This window comes from Gorilla gorilla, chromosome 5 (assembly GCF_029281585.2).
Source record: "Gorilla gorilla gorilla isolate KB3781 chromosome 5, NHGRI_mGorGor1-v2.1_pri, whole genome shotgun sequence".
Lineage (NCBI taxonomy): Eukaryota > Metazoa > Chordata > Mammalia > Primates > Hominidae > Gorilla > Gorilla gorilla.
The window spans coordinates 126,624,292-126,648,764 of NC_073229.2; the positions used below are offsets into that span (position 1 = coordinate 126,624,292).

A 24,473-nucleotide genomic window follows, 5' to 3' on the forward strand; every position below is an offset into this window, starting at 1 on the left:
TGATTATTACAAAATAACTTTCTGGTATTCTGATTGAGTTCATACTCAATCTATATATCAACTTAGGAAAAGCAGATATCTTGACAATAATGTCTCCTGTCCATGAAAATGGAATATCCCTTCATTTATTTAGCCTTTTTTGACTTATTATGTTAGAGTTTTGTAGTTTTTCTCACATAGCTTACTAGATATTTTGTTAGATTTATATCTAAGTATCTTTTATGGGAGTACTAATGCAAATGGTATATATATTTTTTAATTTCAAAATCAACTTTATTGTTGAGCTATAGGAAAGCTACTGGCTTTTGTATACTAACCTGTATTTTGTAACTCTGCTATGGTGACTTATTATCCCCAGGATTCTTTTTTGTTGTTGATTTTTTTGGAGTTCCTACATAGCTGATAATGTCATCTGCAAATAAAGAGAGTTGTCTTCTTTTTACTTTCCAATACAAGCACCTTCTTTTTTTCTTGCTTTATTAAGTAACAAGGACTTCCTGAACAATGTTTAAAAGCAGTCATGAATGGAGACATTCTTGCCTTGTTTCTGATCTTAGTGAGAAAGCTTTGAGCTTCTTATCATTAAGTAGGCTGTTAGCTATAGACTTTAAAACAATATTATTTATAAAAACAAGGGAGTTCACTTCTATTCCTAGCTTACAGAGGCTTTTTATCATAAATGGGGATTCTGTCAAATGTTGTCAAATGATTTTTCTGCATCTGTTGATATGACCTTGTAAGTTTTTTTCCCTTGCCAATTGACCTAATTGATTTTTACATATTGAACCAGACTTGCATACATGGGATATCTCCCACTTAGTTGTGGTATATAGTTTATTTTATATATTGTGGCATTTGATTTGATAACACTTTGTTAGGGATTTTTGCACTGGTGTTCATGAGTGATACTCATCTACAGTTTTATTGTAATGTCTTTGTCTATTTTGGCTATTAGGGAAATGCTATCCTGATAAAAATGAGTTAGGGAGTATTTCCTCTGCTACTAGGTTCTGGAAGAGATATAGATAACTAGAATAATTTCTTCCTTAAATATTTGGTAGACTTTACCAGCAAAGTAATATGGAACTAATGCTTTCTGTGTCAGAAGAGTATTCATTCAATTAATTTACTATAGATAGGCTTACTTTTTTGTGGTTGTGAGCTTGTCAGGTTGTGTCTTTCTTGGAATTGGTTTATTTCATGTAGGTTATAAAATTTGTAAATATAGAATTCCTCATGTTGTTTCTTTTTTACCCTTCTGATGTTAATAAAATCTGTAGTGATGCTTTATTTTTTTATTTTTGATACTGTGTCTTCTGTACTTTGTTTTTAGCCTTGCTATAAGCTTACAACTTTTTGATTTTTTAAAAACATCACTTTTTGGGTTCAATTGATTTTCTCTTTGTAATTCAATTGATTTCTGTTTGTATTTTATTTATTATTCATTTTCTTATACTTACTTTAATCTAATTTCTTCTACTTTTTCTTGTTTCCTAAATTTGAAGCTTCAAGTACTGATTTTTATATCGTCTTTTTTTCTTAATATGCATCCAATGCTATTAATTTTCCTCTAAGCACTGCTCTGGCTGCGTTCCCCAGTATTTTATAAGCTGCATTTTTATTTCCATCCAGTTCAAAATATTTTAAATTTTTTATTAATTTTTCTAAATTTGACCCATGTATTGTTTTGATGTATGCTGTTAAATCTCTTAAAAATTTGGAGATTTTTCCAATCGTTTTTCTGTTATTGATCTGTAGTTCAGTTCTATTCTGGTCTGAGAACAGATATTGTATAATTTCTACTTTTGTAAATTTGATTATTGTTAAAACGGTTTATTTTCTGGCCCAGAAAGAGGTCTGTCTTTGCACATCTTTCCTTTTCACGTTTTTCTGCCTGCTTTCTATTCACTGGAAGCTGATTAGATTGTACCCACCAGATTAAGAGTGGACCTGACTTCCCCAGCCCACTGACTTAAATGTTAATGTCTTTTGGCAACACCCACAGAGACATGCCCAGGGTTAATACTTGTATCTCTCAATCCAATCAAGTTGACACTCGGTATTAACCATCACACTCAGTATAATGGCTAAAACTAAAAATGCTGATGAAACCATGTGTTACCAATGATATGAAGCAAATATAATTCATATACATTGATGATGGGAATTATGAGAATGCAAAATGGTGCAACTTTGGAAAACAGTATGGAAGTGCCTCATAAAATTAAACATTAATTTACCATATGGCCCTGCAATCTCATTCTTTTGTATTTAGCTAAGAGAAAAGAAAACATATGTAAGTACAAAGAGGTATAAGTACGAATGTCTTTATTATTAATCACAATAACCCAAATTAGAAGCAACTCAAATGTCTAACAAGAGATAAATTAGTAAATTGTTGCATATCTACTCTTTAGAAAAGTGCTCAGTAACAAAAATGAATGAAACATACATTCAAACAACATGGGTCTTTCTAGAAGAGAGTATGCTAATTGAGAAAAGAAAAATGCAAAATTTATATACTGTATAATTCCATTTACATTAGATTCTAGGAAAAAAAATACAATAATAACAGAAAGCAAATTGGCGGTTGCCCAAAACCTGAAAAGTGAAAAGGAGCATGGGAACATTTGTTAGGGTGAGGGAAGTTTTATATCTTGATTTTAGGTGTGGTAACATAATTATAGAAAATTACCAAAATATATTAACCTGTTTACTTAAAAGTAATGAATTCTACTATATGTAAATAATACCTTATAAAATAGGAGGGAAATGAAGACAAAATTAAGATTCTTTTTCTCTGGACATAGAGTAGCAGTGTGAATTTCTTTCTAGCACATCTCCATTGAAAGATACGCTAAAAATAAGTTTTTCAGGCTAATGACAACTATAACCAGATGAAAGCACAAATCTACAAGGCAAGCATCAGACACTGTATATATCTACATATACATTTTAAAAGTCTTTATCATTATTTTAATTTAATGCAAAAGTATTGTGTACCATATGTAGAAGTACAAATATGACAAGACAAGCACAAATAGAGGATTCTTAAAAATATATATTGTTACCGCCATTGTCAAAAGGTTTTTAATTAACTCAAGGTAATTGAACAGATTTAAGGCCGGTCTCAGATGTTACATAAGGGGCAGTGATATTAACGGATATTTGTGGGTGGGAAAGAAATGAGAATATTTCTACTTGCACTCTAAAAGTCGCTGTCCTAACTCAGGTCCTCTGTAAAGCAGAACGTTAAGTCTTGATCATTATCATAATTATTGTTTTAGATGTGCGAATACAGAGAGTGGAGGGGGAAAGATAATATGAGCCAAGATGAAATAGAAACAGTGCCACAGGATGATAAAAGATGACCATGTGAGCCATGAAGAGAAATGTACTGAAGTTTACAAGGAGAAACCACACTGTGGTGAAATCTAGATAAGGGCGAAGGGAGAGACACTGGCTAAACTCTTTCCTTACCTTCATTTCCCATTTTCAAAGTTAACCCTAAGGTGGAGCAAACTCTACTACACTAAATTTGATAATGACATTGCATCGTCAAAACCCTCTATGGATGCTCAAGAGTATAGATGAGAGTCCCCAGAAAACAGAAGCTGAGAAGGAAATTTGAGTTCAAGAAATTTATTTGGTAGTGGTCTCAGAAACAATTATGAAAGAGGAAGTAGAAAAGCTATGCAATTACAACAGAATACTCAGCCCAGCTATAGCGCCATTCACAGTAATTATTATATGAATAAAAGGAGCCAGGTTTTAGTATTTCTCTATCAACCAGGCATTGGACACAGGCTGCAAACAGGGTGAATGTGTAACCTTTGTGTAGGCAGTGCTTTCTATTATAAGCAGCACTCATACCCAGATTAGCCTTAGCTTTGTTGTTAGCAGGCAATAGGTACAGCCTCTAAAGAAATGTTTCCTGTTTTTGGAATGGGTATATGAATGATTCATTGCAGTGGTCACTATACTCTATCATGTGGTGTGCTTTTTTATTCAAGTGGCAGTGGAGGAGTGACTCCACCCATCATGTGGGACATTCAGGGAATGCTAGCTGGGGAAACTTCAACCAGCTTGGGCAGCTTCTCCAAGGTGAGACTCACACTGTGCCTTTGGAAATGAAAGGTTGTTGCAGAACTTGAGAAGGTACATAAAATTTGTGTCTGATCAAGCCTAGTCTTTATATGCACTACTTATTACTCATAGAGGACTCAGAGGTGCAGAGATAATTCAGTTTATTGAAGAAACCTCAATACAATTGGTAGAGTTAAGTGCAAGTAGGCCATAGTGAGAGATGAACTTGGATAGTAAATGAAATGCCACATTATGTCACAACTTAGGAGCCATATTTGAAAGTTTGGATTTTATCAAATCAGAAAACATTCCAGAAGTGACATGATCAAATATTAATGCACATATCAAAAAGGCTATTCTTCTGCAGAAAAAAAGTGGAGAAAGCAAATCTTTAAAAATTGGAAAATTATTTGGGAGGGACATCACAAAATAACACACTTAATTACCAGAAAGCTTATTAAAAGTTACTATAATTAGTCCTTCAGGAAATGAAAAATTTAACCAAAATGAGATGCTAGGTACCTATTATGCAAAACAAATGCTTAAGTTTTGCTGAGGATATAGATATAGAAATAATGAAAACTTTCATGTACATCTGATAGATGAGAAACCTGTACTAAAACTGAATGTAGGCAGGAGCCACAACCCAGCAGTTCTACTCTTTGGAATATATCCAACATCAAATTATTCATACATCCACCAAGATTACATTTTTTATTGTTTTTGTTTCTCTCCTGATTGCTATTTCTGTGAGGAGATTTTCATGTGTTGAAACTATGTTTTGTGTTACTCATTGAAGATAGTTATAATCGTGCTTTAGAATAGTCCTCCTAGCTTTAATCAGAAAATAAGTTGCTTCTTAATATTTGACACAGTTGATTTACTTCTCTCTTGAGAACAAGTCTCACCTTTTAATTTTGTCTTGGTTCATTAATATAATGCTAAGTTTAGATCATATCATTCAAGTTATAAATGGTAAGTTAGAAGTTTCTGGATTAAATCTTTTCCTTTTCTTAGTAAAAAGAAACCAAATTGTTTCATCAAGTTATTTACTTGCTGTGTTTAATTTGGAAACTCACTTTCTGATGTTAAAATCCTTTGCCTTCTGATGGGCTACTCTGGATTTCTTCAATGCATTTGTAGTTTATGAGCCAGTCATTAAAGTTTGCAGTCTTTGGAGATGTCGTGCAAAAGAAAAACAAAAAAGAACAAGAGTTGTAACTCCCGTATTATTTTCTTAAAACAATAGAAATTAAGAAGGACAATTAGGGCATTACATAATGATAAACGGTAAAACCCAACAAGAATTACCTATTCTAAATATATAAACATCTAACATTGGAGCACTTGGATCTATAAAATAAGTTCTTCTTGGTCCATGAAAATACATACATAAACACACAATAATAACTTCAACACCCCATTGAGAGTATTAGGCAGATTATTAAGGTAGAAAACTTACAAAAAACTCTGGACTTAAAACTTGATATTTGAGTAATTGGACCTAATAGACATCCACAGAACACTCCTCCCAGTAACCAAAGAATATACATTCTTTTCTCAGTTTCACATATAACATATTCTAAGATTGACCACATGCTCAGACATAAAGCAAGTCTCAATAAATTAAAAAAAAACTAAATCATATCAACAATACCTTCAGACCACAGTACAATAAAAATAGAAACTAACATCAAGAAAACCTCCAAAACATGGAAATTAAACAACTTGCTCCTGAATAACTCCTGGGTGAATATTGAAATTAAGGTAAAAATAAAAAAATGAAATTGACGAAAATTGTGGCATAACGTACCAAAATCTCTCAGATGCAGCAAAAGGAGTATTAATAAAAAAGTTTATAGCCCTAAACAACTTCATCAATAAGTTAGAATGATCTCAAGTTAACAATCTAAATTTGCATTTAAATAAACCAGAATATAAAGAATAAACCAACCGCCAAACTAGCAGAAGGATAAGAATAACTGAAATTTGAAAATGAGTTAATGAAATTTAGATGCAAAAATGAAATTGAGATACAAAATATTAACGAATCCAAGAATTGGTTATTAAAAAAAACAAGATTGATAGACCATTAGCTAGATTAACAACAACAAAAAGATCCAAATAATTACAGTCAAAATGGCAATGATGACATTACAACTGATCTCACAGAAATACAAAAGATCCTCAGAGAATAGTATGAAAAACTCTATGCACACAAATTAGAAAATCTAGAGCAAGCTTTTCCAACTCATGTCCTGTAGGCCTCATGAGCCCCAGGGCAGATTTGAATTTGGCCCAAAATAAATTTGTGAACTTACTTAAAACATTAAGAGATTGGCTCCTCAGCTATTGTTAGTGTTAGTGTAACACTAACACTATGTTATGTGTGGACCAAGACAGTTCTTCTTCCAATGTGGCCCAGGGAAGCTATAAGATTGAACATCCTTCATCTAGAGGAAATGGATAAATTCATGGAAACATACAATCTCCTGAGTTTGAATAAGAAAGATATTGAAACTCTGAATAGGTCAGTATTGATTTCTGAAATTGAATCAGTAATAAAAAAACCCTGCCAAACAAAAATTCCCTAAACCAGATGGATACACAGCAAAACTCTACCAGAAATATAAAGAAGAACTGATAATATTTTGACTTACACTATTCTGAAAAGTCGAGGAGGAGGGACCCTCATTAACTAATTCTATGAAGCCAGAATCAGCCTAATGCCAAAATCTAGCAAAGACATGATGAGGAAAGAAAACTTCAGGCCAATATCCCTGATAAACATAGATGCAAAAGTCCTCAACAAAATACTAGCAAAATACATCCAGCAGCACATGAAAAAGTTAATTCGGCATGATCAAGTAGGCTTTATTCCTGGAATAAACAACTTCCACAACATATTCATCATGGGTAGATTCCATCTTATGAAACCACCTTTTTTGCAGAGCCATAAGAAGAAATTCTCAGCCATTCAAATTTTATCATGAGATTGCAGCAATTGACTCATACCTTTAGGCTCCACGCCTAATTCTAGTTCTTTGGCTATTTTTCACCACATCTGCCACTACTTTCTCTGCCGAAGTGTTGAACCCCCAAAAGACATCCAGGAGGATGATTGAAATGAACTTCTTCCAGACTTCTGTTAATGTTTACATTTTGACTTCCTCCCATGAACTACAAATTTTCTTGTTGGCATCTAGAATCGTGAGTCTTTCCAGAAGGTTATCACTTTACTTTGCCTAGATCCTTCACAAGAATCACTATCTATGGTGGGATATCACCTTACAGAATGTATGTATTTCTTAATACGACTTGGAAGCCAAAATGACTCCTTGATTCTTCGGCTGCAGAATAGGTGGATGTAGTAGCAGGCATAAAAATTTAGTATCTTTATATTTCCATCAGAGCTTTTGGTGCATTGTCAATGAGCAGTAATATTTTGACAGCCGTTTGTTTTCTGAGCAGTGGATCTCAGTGATGGGCTTAAAATATTCAAAAAATTGCACTATAAGCAGTTGTGCTATCATCAGGCTTTGTTGTTCCATTTGTAAAACACAGGTAGAGTAGATTTAGTATGATTCTTAAGGGTCCTAGAATTTTCAGAATGCTAAGTGAGTTAAAATTGGTTTTAACTTAAAGTTTCCAGTTGTGTTGGCCCCTAACAAGACAGTCAGCCTGTTCTCTGAAGCAGATATTAACTTCTGTCTATCTATGAAAGTTCTAGATAGCATCCTCTTTCCAATAGAATGCGGTTTCATCTGCAAGAAATTTGTTATGTCGTTGTTTAGTATAGCCACATTTATTAATGATTTTAGCTAGATCTCCTGGATAACTTGTTGAAGATTCTCCATCAAGATCTGCTATTTTACCTTACAGTTTTATGTTATGAAGATGGCTTTCTCCCCTATGCCTCATGAACCAACTTCTGCTAGCTTCCAATTTTTCTGCTGCAGTTTCCTCACCTATCTCAGGCTTCATAGAGTTGAAAAGAGATATGACCTTGCTGTGGATTAGGCTTTAGCTTATGGAAATGTTGTGACTGGTTTCATCTTCTGTCCAGGCCATTAAAACTTTCTCCCTATCAGCAGTACAGCTATTACTGTTTCTTATCATTTATGTGTTCATGAAGTAAAACTTCTAATTTCCTTTAAGAACTTTTCCTTTGCATTCACAACTGGGCTTTTTGGTACAAGAAGCCTACATTTCTGCCTATCTAGGATATCAACGTACCTTCTTCACTAATCTTAATCATTTCTAGTTTTTCATTTAAAGTAAGAGATGTGTGATTCTTCCTTTCATTTAAACTCTTAGAGACCACTGTAGGGTTATTAATTGGCCTAATTTTAGTATAGTTGTTTCTCGGGGAATAAGAAAGCCTGAGGAAAGGGAGTGAGACAGAGAATGGCTGTACAGTGGAGCAATCAGACCACATACTTTTATGGATTAAGTTCACCGCCTTCCATGGGTACAGTTTGTGATGCCACAAAACAGTTGCAATAGTAACATCAAAGATCACTGATCACACATCACCATAACAGATATAATAATAATAATAGTTTGAAGTATTTTGTAAGAAATACCAAATGTGACACAGAGACACGAAGTAGATATATGTTAGTGGAAACATGTTGTCTGTAGACTTAATTGACAAGGTTGCAGAAACGTTCAATTTGTTTAAAAAAAAGTGAAGCACAAGCAAAGCTTAATAAAATGAGGTGTGTCTGTTTGTCTGATACGAAGTATCTCTCTGGGATTCAATAACACTTTCACTGGCATAGATTAACAATGTCCATGATAATGATTGCTGATATTTATCCAGGAGTTATTATGTGCCACGTACATTGGCAAGCATTATCTCATTCCATTTAAAAAACGTGATCTGATATAGATACTATTCTTATTTCATTATACTTATGACATCAATAAAGATGAAATATGTTAGATTATTTGCTGAAATCCACACAGCAATTAAATTGTTTTAAATAGGAAGGATTTAATTGATCCTGACATCTATGACCTTAGCTACAATGCTCTATGGAATATCACAAAACACAGTGTTTTTCCCAAATAGCTTGCCTGGTTCAATGTTTACATAAAATGGACAGCATTAGTTTCTATTCCAAGAAAATTGGAATCCAATCTGATTAAATATTTCAATATGCATAAAGAGAACATTTATCAAAATAAAGGGGGCTTAGTTACCGTGGAATGTAAAAAAGAAGAGTCACAGCTTAATAATGACTATTCCTATCCAAGCTTTCTCCAGAGAGTCTTGCAGCTTTAGCAAATAAAACTTTGGTCGTTCAGTTCCATTGGCATGTATATTCATTATCTAGGTTTTCTCTTGCCATATTGGCAGAACAATACATATTTTAAAGTATCCGCTTTATTGTCTTAGAGATTTTATTAAACATTATACTTATTAATTATCCTTCCTCATGTACTCCAATCTTAGTTAATGTTTTCCTTTTCATAAATATATTAACAGAGGAATGTACACATTTATCATACTGATGGTGAGTAGAATCTCTCATTTCCGATTTGTTATTCTGATATTATATATATCAATATCTTCAATTGTGTTTATATAAATTAATTGTTTTAATCTCATAAACTGAAAGACCAGAAGATAGACTGTAGTAAAAAAATAATTATGCCATTGTTGGAGGTCACTTGTCTTACTTTCCCGCTGATGATGGCATGCGGGTGACATTACCATTGACAGGATATTATTATTTTCTTAGATTCTAAATTATTTTGATCTTGAGATTTCTATTTAAGGGTAATAATATGACATAATATTTTCTTAAAAGTAAATATTTGACTTTTTTTCTCAGAATTCAAATACTCCAAGGGTGAAGAAATTAATGTCAGTCTTATGAAGAATGTATCAAAAGAATAACTCTAAAGTTAAAGGTGCTGTAGTTGTACAGTGATTGACACATTTTAAGATCGTGTCCATAATATGACAAAGATAATAGGGCAGTGGAGAAAGTTAGTAGAAAATTCAAGCATGATTAAATATCATTTTTCTATAGACAACTTAAAGGAGCACATGTCACAATTAGAAACTATAAGTCATTAAACAAGTCAGAAATATCATAATACACTAATCTACTTGTATCACATATTTTTGTGTTAGATATACTGCTAAAGTAATTCACAACCACAGTATTGGTACAATTCTTTTCTTTTTAAAACTTTCAAAATAATCAGCCTTTATTTACTTATTTTTATCCTCTCCCTTTCTGAAATTGTCCTAATAGTTCTCAAAGTTAAAGCTCTAATAATTCCAAAAACTTTAGTAACCAAATCTCTTCTGCATAAAACTTTTATGTGGATATAGTATGAAAAAAGGAACCAGTCTTTTTTTTTAATGTAATGCTCTAGTTAAGACATTTCTAGTGAGGTTCTCATCTTAGTAACACTCTGTAATATTTTCTTTGAAGTTAATTTTTTGCTAAACCATTTTCTTTACATTTAATTTAGATATTATATATGTAATAAATATCTATGAATCTACATATTTGTCTAAGAACTATTTTCTAAAAGAACAGCTTATCTCAATTATTCTTTCTGGTGTAGACAATGCATCACCAATTTGAAACTCATTATTTTTGTGTCATACTCTTAACTGCTCATTGATACGCATCTTTCTAAACAAACATGAAACTAAAAAATTAGCACTAAGCTAGCCTCTGAAATATGAAAAGAAAATATCGTTCTGGCTGGGCGCAGTGGCTCACGCCCATAATCCCAGCACTTTGGGAAGCCGAGGCAGGTGGATCATTTGAGGTCAGGAGTTCAAAACCAGCCTGGCCAACATGGTGAAACCTCGTCTCTACTAAAAATTCAAATGATTAGCCAGGCGTGGCGGCACATGCCTGTAAACCCAGCTACTCGGGAGGTTGAGGCAGAGGAATCGCTTGATCTCGGGAGGCGGAGGTTGCAGTGAGCCGAGATTGCGCCACTGCAATCCAGCCAGGGTGATGAAGTGAGACTGCTTCTCAAAAAAATAAATGTATAATATAATATAATATAATATAATATAATATAATATAATATAATATACAGTCCCGAATTTCTTTGAGCTCATGATCTTGGGTAGGTGGGTGAAGGGATAAAAAATTAGCCATTATATGATTTTGATTGAAGGAGAATGTTTTGCTAATGCAGTGGAACCCTATTTGGATTGGGGACTAGGCATCAGGATAATATTTTGCAGAGTCCATGATATCAGTTGAATCTTGAAATATGAATAAAAGTTAACCAGAAAGCTTTGAGGACATAAGGATGACAGAAGGAAGAATAAGCATAGGATATAGGAGTGAAAGAGAACATAGCACTTATGGGAGTGATTTGAACTTAAGATGCATAAGGCTGGAAAGTTAGGCAACATCAAAACCCTGAGAAACTGTATGCAATGACAAACACAGGTGATTCATAAAGGGGTAATAATTCAGCAAAGATTCAGAATAAAATTTATTTTCCTATAGATTTTATAAGCTATTCATTACTAAAATGATCAAGTAGAACTTTCAAGATGCCTTTCCCCTGTATTTGTCAGCACAACAGGGGGACTATATTAAATAATAATTTAATTGTACATTTTAAAATAACTAAAGAGTATAATTGGATTGTTTATGAAGGATAAATGCTTGAGGTGACGGATATCTCATTTACCATTATGTGATTATTATACACTGTATGCCTGTATCAAAATATCCTACATATTCCATAAATATATACACCAACTTTGTATCAAAAAATTAAAAATGTTTTGTAAACTCACAATTTTAAATAACTTCAAAATTGTCTTGTTTACTAAGATTTATAATTGATATATTTCTTCTTGTGTTAAAATATATTTCAAATCTATAGTTAATTCTAAATAAAAATCTGCTAATGATGTCAATGAATGTGTTTGAGGCTGGCTTTTTTTAGATCAAAATATTATGTATTTCTCCACTTTAGATATAAAAATTATCAAAATTGCATATCTTCATCTACTCAGAAAATTTACAAATATAATTTTTAATTCAGATTTATCAAAATAGAATTTACAGTTAAAATTTACCTTTTTTTGGATGCACAGTTATATGAGTCATTATAAATGTACACAATTATGGAGCCTGAAACAATAAAGAATTAGAATAATTCCATCACCATTAAAAACTTTCCTCTCTGCCACTTTAGTGTCAATTTATTCCTCCGATAACAGCCTGTGGCACCTACTGATTTCTTTTCTGTCTCTGTAATTTTGACATTTTCAAAATTTTATGTAAATAGAACATATAATAGGTAGCCTTCGCACTTCACTTCTGAGTTTGGCTTAAATTTAAGATTCATCTATGTTGCTGAGTTTGCCGGTAGTCGGTTCTTTTCATTTCTGAGTAGTATTCTACCATGTGAATGTCCCACATTGTACTGACCCTCACCAGATGCCAGATGATAGATGTTTGGGTTGTTTGTATTTTCTGGTGATTACAAATTATACTATTTTAAACATTTACAGAGGTATTTTCTAAACTAATAATAATATAAATAGTAAGTTTCATTAAACATACTGATTTTCTGCTGTTAAAAATATATGAACATAAAAATGTTTTCAAAAGGAAGGCATTAAATGTCATTTCAATATTAAGCATAAACCTAAACCTATCACATTCAAGTTGGACAGATTTGGATAATTATCTAAATTTTGAGCCTCCATTTCTGAGTGTTTTAACAAGGTTAATACAATTCATTTATCTCAAAGCAATGTTGAGGAAATCAAATGGGGTAATGCAAATACACTTTGTAGATATCTTTTTCAGTAACCATAAATATTTTCCAAGTAAGAAGTAACTAACTTGATCAAGTCCACTTTGCAATAATCCAGAAAGTTTTTACAGGAAGGTTAGTCTCAAATTTTAGGCAGATAAACACCTAAATCATTGTGTAGATTTCAAAATTCCTCTTAATGTTTATATGACAGTCCTTAAGGAACATCCTCCTTAGGTAGTAAGACCGAATCCTAAGTTGACAGGAAAAAAAACTGCACTAATACATAATATGCCACATAACGTAAGATTTAAATGAAACTACCTTATCCTAATGACTGGCAGAGTAAGTTGTAAACAATGGCATTTGTTAAACGTTGATCCAAATGGCCATGCATTATTAAATCCAGCTTTTACATTTTTCAAATTTTAGATTGAACTTAAGCCCATGACCTCATCATGTTCAATGTTAATTTTCTATGTCATAAGTTCTTTGTCTTCAAGGTTACTTTTGGTTTTGAAATATCATTTTATACTAGATTACAGGCAAAAGACAATTAGTTTTCCAAATAGTGCTTCTTGGGCCATAAATACAAGCTGTCTTTTTTTGTTTGGTTTGGTTTCGTTTCTAATTAAAACATAATTGTACATATTTATAGGGTACAGTGTAATATTTTAATATATGTATACAATGTGGAATGATCAAATTAGTGTAGTTAAGATATCCATCACCTCAAAAATTTATTATTTCTTTGTGTTGAGACCATTCAAAATCTTCTCCTAGCTATTTTGAAATATACAATATGTTATTGCTAATTATAGCCACCCCAGCGTGCAATGAAACACTAGAGCTTATTCCTCTTATCTAATTATAACTTTGTGCTTATTGTCCAACCTCTTCTAATTTCCCTTTCCCCTCCATGCATCCCAGACTCTAGCAACCATTTTTCAACTCTCTACTTCTGTAAGATCAATTTTTTAAGATACCACGTTTGTGTAAGATCATGAGGAATATGTCTTTATGTGCCTGGCTTATTTAACTTTACACACACTCTCTTATTAATGACCACATATTAAGCCTAACTAGTCTGACATAAGGTCATTCATATTCTTTCTAGCTCAACTTGTTTTGGTTAATTAAACGTATTTCTATGAAAAAAAATTCCCGTGATCATGACAAGAAAATAAACTTGTAACTAAACAGCAGTCAGTGTGAAAGTATAGCTACCATCCAAATTCAATCTTTCTCTACAACTTTTCTAAGACTGATTTTACTGTTAACATAACAAAAAAGCGTCAGGTATACATGGTTAAACTAACATATGGGCCTGAATTTAATCAAATGCTGCCAAATGAGCTTTTTAAAACTGGTTTTCTTTTTGATCCCACAAAACTGCCGTTCAAATGTCATATTTTGATTCTTTTTATGTTGCTACTGTGATGAAGACTGTGACAATAACAGTAAGTAGATACTCAATTGAGATAAAACTTGGTTTCCAGGAAGTTTTACCATGGTCTTACTCATACTTGTAGATTTTCAAGAGCATATTGAATATTTAGATCTTTATCTTTTGACCACGGTAAAATCTTCTGTTCCACATAGTCTTCTGCTAGTCATAATATAGCAAAATAAGTAGCCATAAATTGACATCTCATTTGTAATCAATTAAAAACCATTCCTCTGGCCAATGTGTTTCAATAGAATGTCAGTCTTGAATAATGCAGGAAGCCTACTGACAGATAGATGGATGTTTTATCTAAATGTTTATATATCTGGAAATAAAAGATGCATGCAAATTAACTTATTTATTTTCCTACCTACTGGTTTGATAGATTTAATTAATATGGGCGACTTCTTTCTTGCTGAGTTATTGATAATTGCCCTTTTATTGCCATCTGGTATCTGTTTGCTTATTTAAGTCTATTGTATCTGCATAATATAATTATTTAACTTTGCTCCAGATTGCCCATGGATGACTCTGGTTTTCAAAACAGGTTTTCAATGGTAATCCAACAAAGTAGATTGTGTAATTAAATTTTTCTTCATTTTCTATGGCATGGCAAAATTTCAAGGCAGAATTTTTTTTTTTCCAGAAAACATGGTTTATCAATGTTCTAAAAAAATTCAAAAAGGAGGAATTTGGTAGGTGTGGGGTAGTGCTAGGTTTGGGAATACTATTTGCATTTTTATTATGAGTCAAATTATATTTTCCATTTCTTCTTTAACTTTACATTTTACCCTTTTTAAGGCATTACTTTACAGTCTTGATAAATTTTGAAATACCATTACCTATTTTATTATTTAAGATATTTTTGTCCAAAATTTTTTTTCATTTAAATTTTATCTAGGTCATGTTTTATTCATTAAAAAGCTTACAAAGAACTAATTTCTTCCATAATCAGCACTTAATGGATTGTGCGTATATTACAATATACCTAAAATTTACTAATGCATCTAAAACAACAGATAAGTTGGACTTATAGTCATAAAAATACTCTGTGAGTAATAATAAAACTGCAAATATGCAAAGAAAGAGAGGAAAAGAAGCCACTCTATTATCAATTTTGACATATTTAAGTATTTATTATACTATCCCACCAGTTTTATACTGAAATTATATAAATTATAAATAATAGTATTTTAAAAGGGACTTAATTTGGAGGGTATACAATTATTTAACTTCCTATTCTATTCTTAAACAAATAATATAGGTCTGACACACAGTTATTATTATTGACATTTTTTAAAACTTAATTTTATTGCTTTCCTTGGTTAATTCTACTATTCCTTAAATCTCATGTCTTTCTTTCTTGAATAGTACTTTCATTATGTGAAAAGTTCAGAAGTATATGTTCATGTAATTCCTTGACCCATATATTTGATATTTTGGCAGAGCACTGTAAAATTTGAATATTATAATATATAATCACATTTGACTGAAGCATTTATTTCATTTCAGAAAGGTTTGAAAGTTAAATGAGTACATATGTAAAAATAGATTATCAGTCTTAAAAATATCACATTAAAACCTCCAGAATGTGTGTGACTTTCATTTCCAGAAAGAAGAACCAGACATACTTTTTATTTTAATTTTTAATTTTTGTTGGTGTATAGTAGGTGTATATATTTATGGTGTGCAGGATATATTTTGACATACGCATGCAATGCATAATAATCACATTAGAGTTAATGGAGTATCCATCCCCTCAAGCATTATCCTTTGTGTTACAAATAATCCAATTACACTCTCTTAGTTATTATAAAATGTAAAATTAAATCATTATCATTATTGACTGTAATCACCTGTGGTCCTATAAAATATTAGTTTTTATTCTTTCCTTCTAACTATTTTAGAACCCATTAGCTATCCCCACTTCTCTCCCTTCCCCACTCCACCTGCCACTACCCTTCCCAGCCTCTGGTAATCATTCTTCTACTCTCTATCTCCATGAGTTCAATTGTTTTATTTTGTAGATCCCACAAGTATATGAGAAGATGCGAAGTTTGTCTTTCTGTGCCTGACTTATTTCACTTTTATGATGATCTCTGTTTCCATCCATGTTTTTGCAAATGACAGGATGTTGTTCTTCTTATGGCTGAATAGTACTCCATTTTGTGTATGTACAACATTTTCTTTATCAATTTATCTGTAATGTGTGTGTCTTCCATTTCTAGAAAGAAGGACTATACATACTTTTTCCTATTCTTCCATATGTGTAAAAACAAAACAAAACAAATGAACCACCAAAAAAACCGGAATGACATATGGAAAGTTAACATAAGATTCTGAAAGATGAGGAAAAAAGCCACACTGGCCAGGAACATAGTGGGGGATGGGAAGGAGAGGAAATAAATGGTGATGAATTTTCTAGGTTATATATTTTTTTATTTTAGTTTGGTTTTTGCCTCATTTATTCCAAACTTGGAGCTGAATAAATTGACAATCTGGAAACACCAACAAATTCAGACAAAATATATTCCCCCTCAAAAACCTGTTCTCTCTAGCAAAAGGGGTTTCCTAGGGAAACAAAAATAAAACATAAAAACAAAACATTGTAAGACCTAACTACTCTATTCTACCCAAACATCACAGAAAAACTGTGGCCCCACCCCGCCACACATCAGCAAAAGCTGAGTGGGGAGCCTGGACTTTGACACTAATTGGGCTGTGAAAAGATACCTTAACATCCTTGCTTGAGTGGTATCAGGAAAGGCCAGGCAGAGAGTTATGATTTGATCCCAACTGGATGAAGAATGTTACCAAACTACAGTTCCCATCAAAATCCCAGCAAGATTTTTTGTAGATATAGACAAAGTCATTCTAATTTGCATATAATTAGAGAAAAAACTTTAAGAGCTAACAAATATTTGGGGAAATAAAGGGAGACTAAAGTGGGAGGGATCAGTCTACCCATTCCCAAAACACATACTATATAGCTTTTTATGCAGTTTATTTCATAAAATAAACAAGTATTTTGTTATTGGAAAATTAGATGGACAGATAGATAGATGAATGGAATAGAAGCGGGAATCAAGAAATACACCTGCACAAATATTCCCACTGGCTTTTGGCAAAGGTGCAAAACCATCTGAATGGCTGAATGGAGAAATGACAGCCTTCCAACAGGTACAGCCAGAGCAATGATACATTTATTAACTCATAGTAGACCATACACTAAATAAAAAAGTGTAAAATTATAAAACTTTCTGGAAACAGTAAGAGAAAATTCTTTAGGCCTATGGCTAGACAAAGAGTTCTTAACTTTGACGCTGAAAGCAAAATCAATAAATGGAAAAAAAAAACAAAAAATGCACTTTGTCAAAATTAAAATGTTTTGCTCCATGAAAACCCTGTTAAAAGGACAAAAAGACAAGCCAGCTATAAGCTTGGAGATAATAGCTGACACATATCCAACAACGTGTTAGCATAGAGAACTCCCTAAACTCTACAATAAACTCTATAATAAAGACAAAAAATACTAGATAATGGAAAAAAAGACACAAAGAGACATTCAACAAAGAGAAATTATTTTATTACTCTTAGATATGATGAAGCCAACATATCAGGAGATGATTATCACTAAAAAGATATTTTGTCACTCACAGTTCCCAAGAGGAGGAAGCGCAGTGTACACGCAGAGCCACATTGGCAAGCAGTGGGGTCTGTTAGGAGTCACAGGGAATGAGAGGAAAAACTTGGCAAGAGTTTTTCTTGTGGTTTCTGTGGGAAGGAATGAGCAAGCCAGAGTAAGCTGGTGAATTGACTAGTCTTAATAATTGTAGTGGGCTCTGGAATATAGGTATTGTCTTAAGATGTCTAGTACCTGGCCCTGGAGTGATTGGAGCAGGATAATAGCAGTCCAGAGTTTACAAGCCTAATTGAGAAGGTAGAGTGGGCAGGCTCTGGATTGGTTAGTTTGGTGTGAAAGATACACTTTCAGATGGGTTGTGTTTAGCATCTCCAGGAATTGGCTAGCCCTAGGAGGGATAGTTTTCCAGGGTCAGTAAAGTCCAGATGTCAAAGTATCAGAAAATAAAAAGAGAGAAATAATACAGATATACAGATGGCAAACAAACACATTAACTCATACTCAATTTTATTTGTCAACTGAGAAATGCAAGTTACAATCACCATAAAACATGATTACACACTTATCAGAATGGCAAATATATATATACATATTTATATATATTTACAACACCAAATCCTGACAAGGATGTGAAACAACTGGACCACTTATGTATTTATGGTGAGAAGGTAAAATAATATAACCACTCTGTAAAACAATTTGGCTGTATCTTAAAACTAAGCTAAACATGCAACTAGCATATGACTCAGAGATTGCATTCCTGGGCATTTATCCCAGAGAAATGAAAAGTTATGTTAACATAAAAACCTATACATCAATGTTCACAGCATCCTTACTCGTGATAGCTCCACACTGAAAACAACCCAGATATCCTTGAACAGGTGAGTAGGGAAACAAACTAGTACACATAAATGCAATGGAATACTACTTGCAATAAAAATGAAGAAATTATTGATATAAAACACAATTTAGACCAATCTTCAGAGAATTATGCTGAGTGAAAAAAATTGAAGGATGTACTTTGATAAGGTGTATTTATAAAACATTCTCAAAATGACAAGACTATAGAAATGAAAAACAGATTAACGGTTGCCAGTTACAGAGGAAGTAGAAGTGAGAAAGAAGTGGGTGTGGCTGTAACACTACAAGATGAGGGATCCTTCTGATGATGGAATTTGTCACTATCTTGCCTATATTAATGCCAATATTCTGTTCACAGGGTTTTATAGTTTTAAAGATGTTGACATCTGGGGAACCTGGATAAAGGTAAATGGAATCTCTTTGTTATTTCTTACAGCTTCATGTGAATCTCCAGATAACACAAAATAATAATAAAAAATAACTTTTAGTTTAATTTTTTAAAATGCAGAATCTGTGAATCTACAGATAATACAAAGTAATAATACAAAATAACTTTTAGTTTAATTTTTTAAAATGCACTTACACTCTTTTTTACTTGGTGTAGAATAAACTATTTTTAAGTCTCAAGTAAAACATCAGTTCCTCTTTGAAGCTTTCTTTGATTAACCATCAATAAAATTCACTGTGTTTCCTTCCTCACTCAAGATTAACTTCTTGTAGTTGATTATGACCATGTATGCTTCAGACCTAAAGACATAGGAAGAAATGGAATCCCACAGTGTATAACTAGAGGGAGGGATATATATGTGTGTGTGTGTGTGTGTGTGTGAGCGTGTGTGTGTATGTATATATAATATATATATTATATATATTATTTTATATATAAATTTTTTTTGGTAGTTGCTAGACCTTGAGTACTGCTGTGACACCCTCATCAGCCAATGAAAAAAAGGTGTTGAGAACACTTCTATGGCCTCTTCTGTGCTGCAGGGAACCTTCACACAGTAGCTCTCATCACTCAACAGAAGATTTGACTACATGAGCAATCGGCAAGGACAGAAAATTATGACTTACACAATGTCTTTCTCTAACTTTATTGAGATAGTAGGTGATTGAAAATGTAGTAAGACAATCATGTTATTATGTGCATTCAGAGATAATCTTTTTAAAAAATATTTCTTCAAATGATAAAATGTATTTTATACGATTTATCATAACAAGAAAAGAAGATAATATCCATTCCAGGGATATTTCCAGATTTTTATTTTAATTTTTAGATTTATAAGTGAATTAAATAGTTATTTTTTTTCTATTAACATACGAAAATGCCTCTGGTAGGTCTTCTATTTAACCCTTCCATGAGTAAGTTTTAGAAGAAACAAGTAGAGACCATTTCCTCAGGCCAGTAATAATTTAGTCAATAAACTCTGAACATTTTATTTTGGGTTTTACCTACCATAAACACAAGTGGTATGGTAGAGTCCCAATAAAAGACTTTAATGAAGCAAATGAAAAAATTATCATGTAAAATTTTTAGAGAAGTTGACATTATGCCACTGGCAATTATAAAATTGGTGAAATAATAGGGACTTTCATTAATCATCTATTAACTGGCTATATTTTCACATAAATTATGAGGATAATTCTCAGAAACAGGTGCTAGAGTATTTTCTTCTACCAACATATGGGGATGTATTTTTTTAAAGTCCTCAGAAATCTTTTCCAGAATTATTTCCAGCTTGATAAGCAATTTTATTTATAATTTCCAAATTATTTCTTTCCTTTGTTAATTAAGACTCATAATTTTCTCATTTTTTTCCTATATGGATTTGGAAGATATTTTATGAATATATTTCTTGTATTAGTTCCCCCCGAAACTGAAAGTCCTAACATTTTTAATTTTTTTCTGAGTAATTCTAACCCAAATAAATGGTATATTTTTTAATCTCCTCTCCTACTTTAGCAATGCTTTATATTTTTCTTATGTGATCAAAACTGGAGAACAAATAAAGGCTGGCATCATAGGTACTTTCTTTACCACTCTCTAAAATCAGCCTAAAGACTGTGCTGAATATTATACTTGAATATTGTAAGAGTAGCTGGCTTTGAACTTGTTCTTAGCTTCTGTCTGGAAAAAAGCCATCCTTAGGCAGCTAATATTACAACAGGGAATAGTCAGGGGACTGTAATGAAACAATCATATACTGAGCACAGACTGTAAATGAAGCAGGTATCCAACCTCTTTCAACCCACAGGGGCTATTATTTAGATTGATCATATCCCAAGGGCGTTGCACATTTAACATTGACATCGGATCGAAATATAAGATAAGGGTAGTGTCCCTAGGGCCAATATCTCAGAGAGCAGTTCACTTGAGAAGTTAGATCTAGAGGGGTTTCTTTCTTCATCTGAGTCTTTAACATTGTAATATGTTCAGAGAATTGGTGAGGTTGGTCTTTGCTTTGAGCCTGTTATTGTGTTTTTATCATTTAAAGTGCTCCAGTAAAAAGAGCACAACAGCACCCCTGAGAAACAGCTAACATCGTCCATTGCCAGGAAAAAGTAATGTGGAAGCACTTGGAGCTTTTTTTCTTTAATGTGTAATTATCAAATTGAAAAGGGAAAAACCTCCCTTAAAAACTTAACAGCTTTCCTAAAGGCTTTGTCCTGATTTGGAGCCAAATTAAATCTTACTATAGAAAGGCTTATCGAAAGAAGTATTCCAATACAGTCATGCATACACACTAACAGTAATCAGTGAGTTCCAGGTAATTTCATATTTTTTTTATTTAATTGATGCAAGAAGGAAATCTGCCTAAATAAACATGACGGTGGACTTGTTGACCACTAGCCAAGTTAAAAGCTTTTAGTGTTATTCAGAAAATTCCTATGAAATACAAATGAAAGCTAAATCTCATAATTTGAATGGATTTGGTATTAGGTAGTTGCATAAGAGAATTGATACGAAACTCAATTGAAAATATCTAAAATTTGATATGTTTATTAAACAAGTCAAATTTTTATCAACGTCCTTGTTCATTCTGTTTATTTTCCTAAACTATTCAAAATATTGGAGAAAACTGGGAAAGAAAAAGTCACCAACAGTGTTTACAAACATAACATCTATTTTTCCTACTTCTCAGTTTTTCATATCTGAATGAATAGGTTCATGAATTTTCAGTTGTATTTCTTTTCTACTCTGGGTGTAGAATGCTTCCAGAATTCATGCAGGTAGTAGTCTCCACAAAATCTCCTTCTCTTGCTCCTAGGCATGGTTAGGAGCTGTCCATTTAGTGTTGAGAGGATCTCTCTGGACTCACATCAGTAAAACCTCTGTCCTCATTTCTGATAATGATTAAATTTCCTTTAATGTGGTAACATTGTTATTTAAAGACACAAAAAATATTTTAAAATATAAGACATCTTTTCTTTCTTTCCTCCCTACACCTCTCCTGGTTAAGTCATCATCATCTTTCTCCTTTTGCCTACTACAACTGAGGCAGGCAGTTAGAGAGGGTGTGGGGCATGATTACTTGCTGGTGGATAAGAGCAATACAAATGAGGTCAAACAAATGAGCACAATGCCTCCAGTCAGAAACGTATGTTCCAGAAAGGGTCTAGGGCAGATGTCTGTGGTCACTTGTAGTTGGCAACTTCCTTGTCAAAGGAGGAAAGGCTGATGGAGGGAAAGTCCTAAAAGCTAAGCATCCATAGTAGCAAAGAACCATGTCCTTATGGTGAACTTTGGTCATTATAATAGTAAAAACATACCTGTGGGTGGAGAGTTAACATACTAATGAGACATGTGATGTATATACTAGCATGTGCAGTGACCGTACATGTGGCGCCAGAAGACCACCCACAACATGCTTAACAACAACGCTCATTCTGGTGCCTTCAGGAAAAATCAAGTAAAAAAAAAGGAGTTTCCCCAGTACCAAATAGTGCTACCCATTCTCTAGCAGCCTGCTCTGACCCAGCTATCAGAGTGTACTTTCACTTTGTAGTAAGCTTCTTTGCCTATTCTCACTCTGGACTCACTCTGAAATTCTTTTTGTGAGGCGAAGTCAAGAACCTGAACCGGCCCACGGACAACATACATTGGTAACCACAGCAGGTAGGACTGGTAGACTGAATCACCAGGTAAGAAAAACTTCACCACTTTAAGGCTAGAGATTCTATTTTTCATCACTGAGGTTTTTTCCTTTCCTCGTTTTCTTTCACTTGCTTGTAAATCTCCAGAACAATTCCCCTCAGCCTCTGTGAATTTGCTCCCTCTGGCTGATTTCTCAGTTCATCCTGACAGGTGACAGGCAGAGGTGGGAAGACTTCAAAGTCCACACCAAGTAGATCTAGGCCACCATGGCCCTTCCTGATGGGAGGCTTGTGAGGGTGGCAGGGTTTAAGTCCAGGCTGTGCAATGTCTGGAGATCTTTACTTTTTCTTACTAATAACAGCTGTTCAAACATATGATTTCAGTCTCTTGTCAACCAGAGCGCCACTAGTGTTCTCTATATTGTGTCCCCACCTTCCCTTTGTACACTTTTTCCTTCATTTTAAGCATCCATATCACCTTTGTAAAGCCCACTGTTGTGCTGTGCTCCCCCGCATTCTGCCCCCCACTCGAGCTGTGTCCCTCTGTGGAAACTTGTCTTGCTTCTTGGTCCATTGCCTTGTCCACCCATGCACCAACACATGGGGATTTAATTTCTCTGTAAATTTAGACATATGGCACTCAAAGGTGGGCACTGAGTGCAGACTCTTTACATGATCTCACTATTATTTCAGTTTTAGATAGAATAGTACCCTAGATTCAGGACATCATTTTCCATGTCCCTCACCCTTTAACCCTATTGTCTTTCAAAGATCTTTTGACACCTCAATCATGTTTTGACTTTATTGGTCTGCTTGTATTCAGAGACTTTTGTCCACTCTTCCCTTTTGTCTCTGACCCATACGGCTGATATACATTGTCCCTTTTCTGCTGTATACATCAAGAGTTAAGATTCCTCTGCTTTCAGCTGGGGCTAATGCAGTTTTTGTCCATGCATACAGGGAGTCTTTAATTGCTGGATAAAACATCTTTTCTTCCAGACTCCCGTTATGGGACCTATGAAGCCTATGGGTAGGACTATTTATACCTTCTAGGAAACATAAAAACAGGAGTCAATTCAGTTGGAAACCAACATTCCTGTCATCATAAAATCTGGCCTACTACTTGTCCTACATGACCCCAAAAGCCTTTTCATTTCCAAAGTCCCAAGGGCTGCAGACACTTAGGCAACGAGTGCTCCCTCCAAGAGGGATCTGCTCAGGGTGGGCCCCAGGGATGCCTGAGTGCTGGGCAGTAAGCCTACGAGTACAGGGACACATGATATCCCTGGCTTGACTGCAAGACTGGACTCCTATTTTCCCATCAGTGCACCTTTCTAGTTTCTTTCTCTCTCTTTTTTGGGTCAGGTGAAGGACAAATCTAACCTATGTGGGAGACTCTTAATGCCAGAACCTGTAGGTTGATAAAAAGACAATGATTTCTCCATCAGCATATCCTTAAAAGGTCAAATGAGAAATCAATTCTTAGTCCCTACAGTGTCCTCACTTGAGCGCCTTCTGCACAATTGGGCATACTTCAAACTGGATGACTAAAAAGAAAGAAGTTCATCTTTT

The 24,473-nt window shown here is 33.5% G+C and overlaps 1 pseudogene; it reads right to left on the bottom strand.

The window, feature by feature from the left end:
- The window catches only part of LOC101137464 (TAR DNA-binding protein 43-like), an 82,972-nt pseudogene extending 59,481 nt beyond the window's left edge, over positions 1-23,491 (bottom strand).
- Positions 23,492-24,473: the final 982 nt, after the last annotated feature.